At 29.7% G+C, this 5,000-nt stretch overlaps 1 protein-coding gene across 1 annotated transcript in view; it reads right to left on the bottom strand.

Moving 5' to 3' along the window:
- The window catches only part of tfpia (tissue factor pathway inhibitor a), a 122,646-nt gene that overhangs the window by 117,328 nt on the left and 318 nt on the right, over positions 1 to 5,000 (bottom strand). The window lies entirely within an intron of this gene.

The following is a 5,000-nucleotide window of genomic DNA, read 5'->3' as shown; positions in this document are numbered from 1 at the left end:
ATTTTCGATCTTTTGTCATATATATATATATATATATATATATATATATATATATATATATATATATATATATATATATATATATATATGCTAGCAGATACCATGCTAACTCTTTTGGCTAATTTTACAGGCGTACGCTTCACAGTCATATGACTTGGTGCTTGGCACATTCTAACGTTAGCATGCTGATGTTAGGATTTCAATACAACGTTTTAATTATCAAACTATTCTTATATTCAAACATTTTCTTAATTCGATCTACATTAATTTCTTCACCTTTTCGGGTCAGCTTCAGCATTTCTACAGAAACTGCTTTACCTATTATTTTTTACTGTCGTCCACAATTTGCAGACTTTCTTGTGAACATTTTGTGCATGTTGTAAAGTTTAAGTCAATTATGTTGCAACTAGGGATAACAACACGTTAACTATAATTTCTTGGGTTTTTTTTCAAACGCGATTAACTTGCTTCTGTAGTGTGGGAACATTTTTATAGCGTTCAGTTTCTGTTGAGCTACAAGCTGGAAAATAGCGAGCAGAAATGCACAAAGTATATATATGTATATATATATATATATATATATATATATATATATATATATATATATATATATATATATATATATATATATATATATATATATATATGGGTACATATTCCAGTTTGCTTCCATTATGCTTACTTTTCTTAGATTGTTACTGCAACTGGTTTAGTAAAATGAGGTAAAAGAAAGGAAAGAACTGGGCAAGAAATCTTTCATATTCTTTATTCTTTCATTATTTTTGTCACAACGTCAAACCAAACTGACTTTAGAATAATAGCACTACGCGTTACATCCATTCTTACGACAGTAACAAAATGAAAAATGTCTCATATTACGAACATGCTTTGATTGTTTGAGATGTTTTGTAATGTAATCTAAATTTGTCTAAATACACGTTGAGGAATATAGAGGGGAACATTTGGTAGCAGCTTGAAATAAAGTGTATATTCTTTTATAACATGTTTTGGTTGATACTCCTCAACTACAGAATGTTTTGCAAGCTGAATATGTATTTTTTGTAATAAATAGAGAAGGTTAAGACATTATAATGCAGAAATACGAATATAATACATTTGTACAACAGTTCTTGTACAGAATATCAGAAGCATTTATTCTGGTGGAAATATGAAAGATTACATTACCAAACATCTTTGACATTCAAACCATGAACATAACCATCCACATTGTGTTATTAATGCTTGAAACTGGCGTCTAATTATAGTGTAGCTCCTCCTCTAAATGCAAGTGCTCCTACAGCAGGAATACAAATTCTGTATAAAATACAAAATCAGGCAAGATAAGGTCTTTTTTTTCTATTGTCAAAGCATGTTTATGTCCATTCTGGGTTTAAAAAAGCATCATGTTTAAAAAAAAACCCATTTAATTAAAGCAAACTAATTGTAATAACAATTTTAAAATGATCTAAAAATTAGGGAAAAAAATATACCTGTTTGTGATTAATCAGGATTAATTTTGAGTTAACTATGAACAAAATGCAATTATTTGCGATTAAATATTTTCATCTTTTGACAGCCCTTGTTCCAACTTGTAGTGAGAAGATTAGCAGTGATTTTTTGTTGGTAAAAGAGCGAATGAGTAAAGAGTGAATACATGAATATCTGTCAAGGTAAACAATGTGGCGTTTGAGTGCCGTTGGGACAAATTTGATTGGCATACTTTTAATTATCTTTAAGAAAAAAAACCACAATGTGAAGAGTTGTTTTTGTTTCTCATTGAATGCTATCCGTTTGGAAGCAGACATCATTGGCTGTCTTAACAACAAACAAGAAGGTAAAAGAGCTGATAGCAAGGTGTGTTGCAGGATAACAAACGATAATAGGTTTTATACCTTTAAGAGACGTTTTAGAGCAATTTCGGAATGTTGCCTCATTCACACTTTTCACACCGTGATAATAGTGACGCATTAGGAGTGGCTGAGGGTTTATTGTGCAAGGTTCTTTGATGGTTTCAGGGGATAAAACAAGTCTTTTATCCGGTTGTTAGACGACTACTTGAGCCCCTTAAAAGAGCAGTATGAGTCCAGCGTTGTTTCTAAACAGCAACACGCCTGCAATAGCAGAGCAATATTGAAGAATGTACAACTACACTGCAAAAACTGAAATCTAAGTAAGATTAAACATCTCAAATAAGGGTGATATTTGCTTATTTTCTGTCTGATAAGATAATTCTTCTCATTAAGCAGATTTTATATTAGAGTGTTTTACTTGTTTTAAGGGTTTTGGTCCTAAATGATCTCAGTAAGATATTACAGCTTGTAGCTGAGATTTGATGACCTATATTGAGTAAAACATGCTTGTGTCATGTCTGTGTGATCATGTTTTGTTTTAGTCATGTTCGGTTTTGTTTTTGGACTTTTTGTGCACTTTTGTTTGTTTGTCACCATAGCAACCATTAGTTTTCACCTGTCACGTCACGCACCTGTTTCACGTTTTGAGTCACGCACCTGTTTTCACTAATCATGTGTGTAGTATTTAAGTTCATTGTTTTCAGTCTGTCGTTCTGGCGACATCCGGATTCATACCCCTGTCACACTCTGTTTACCTCTGCGCACTTCATAGTCCATGCCAAGTAAGTTTTTGTTTATTAATGCCTACAGTTAGTGTTTTTGTTTCATTGTTCACAGTTTCTGCCTATGTGCAAGTTTTGTTTTCAATAGCTCCGCCATTGTGCGAGCTTTTCGTTTGTTCTTTTTTGATATATTAAATAAAACATGTACTTACATTCCCATCTCGCCCGAGCCAACTTTCCGTTGCCTTCCGGAAAAGCAAACACCCAAGACCAAGTCGTGACAGCTTGAAACTAGAATATCAACTGTTGCAAAGCTGTGTCATCAACACTCACAAGTATAAAACTACTTTTTTAAAGTAATAATTTCTTACTTCAAGCATGAACAAAAAAATCATGATGCCGAGCGCATATCATTATGTCAAGATAATGGCACTAGCATTTACTTCATTTAAGAATATTTTTCAACATATTGGGCGAAAAGGTGTCATTTTTTTTTCTACCAAGAAAAGTGCACTTATTATTAGTGAGAATATACTTATTTTAAGGTATTTTTGGGTTCATTGAGGATAGCTTTAGGGACCGCAATGTCCCTTTGGGACAGAGGACCCTATTGTAATTGTAAGGTTTTATTATTATTATTCCGCCGCCTCTTTGAGCTGTAATTTGACCCCCTTAACATGCTTCAAAACTCACCATATTTGACACACACATCAGGACTGGCGAAAATTGTCATCTAATAAAAAAGCAAACCCCGGAAACTCAAAATTGCGCTCTAGCGCACCCTAGGAAAAAACACAGACAAAACTGCTTGTAACTTCCGGTAGGAATGTCGTAGAGACATGAAACAAAAACCTCTATGAAGGTCTGACTTAGACTTATATATATATATATATATATATATATATATATATATATATATAGATACATACGTTAGGTCTGGAAAAAACACAGAGGCTATATCATCCCTACAAGCCTGTTTCGCAGGTTTCCCTATTTTATAAAAAGGGAAATTTACAGCTCTTGTTATTACCAAATCTGTGTTATATGTGTTTTATGTTGCACGATTGCACCAAGAAAAGTTCCTAGTTTGTGAACCCATTCTCAAACAATGGCAATAAAACAATTCTGATTCTGATTCTGATATATATATATATATATATATATATATATATATATATATATATATATATATATATATATATATATATATATATATATACACATATATACATACAGTACATACATATACAGTATATATATATATATGTACAGTACATACATATACAGTATATATATATATATTTATACAGTACATACATATACAGTATATATATATATATATATGCAGTACATACATATACAGTATATATATATATATACACATATATACATACAGTACATACATATACAGTATATATATATATATATATATATACAGTACATACATATACAGTATATATATATATATATATATATATATATATTTATACAGTACATACATATACAGTATATATATATATATGCAGTACATACATATACAGTATATATATACATATATATATACAGTGCATACATATACAGTATATATATACATATATATATATACATACATATATACAGTATATATATATATACATATATACAGTACATACATATACAGTATATATATATATATACATATGTATATACACATACATATATACAGTACATACACATATATATATATATACATACATATATACAGTATATATATATATATATATATACAGTACATACATATATATATATATATAAATATATATATATATATATATATATATATATATATATACATATATATATATATATCCAGGTCCAGGCCAAACGTTTGGACACACCTTCTCATTCAATGCATTTTCTTTAATTTCATGACTATTGACATTGTAGATTGTCACTGAAGGCATCACAACTATGAATGAACACACGTGGAGTTATGTACTTTGCACACTCTTGGCATTCTCTTCAGTGACAATCTACAATGTAAATAGTCATGAAAATAAAGAAAACGCATTAAATTGAATGAGAAGGTGTGTCCAAACTTTTGGCCTGTACTATATATACACATATATATATATATATATATATATATATATATATATATATATATATATATATATACATATATATATACATATATGTATATATATATATATATATATATATATATATATATATATATATATATATATATATATATATATATATATATATGTATATATATGTATATATATATATATATATATATGTATGTAATGTATATGTGTATGTATAATCAACAAAAAATGATTCCCGGGCGCGGCCACCGCTGCTGCTCACTGCTCCCCTCACCCCCAGGGGGTGATCAAGGGTGATGGGTCAAATGCAGAGAATAATTTCGCCACACCTAGTG

This window comes from Nerophis lumbriciformis, linkage group LG31 (assembly GCF_033978685.3).
Source record: "Nerophis lumbriciformis linkage group LG31, RoL_Nlum_v2.1, whole genome shotgun sequence".
Taxonomy (NCBI): Eukaryota; Metazoa; Chordata; class Actinopteri; order Syngnathiformes; family Syngnathidae; genus Nerophis; species Nerophis lumbriciformis.
This window is presented reverse-complemented; position numbering and strand designations above follow the sequence as displayed.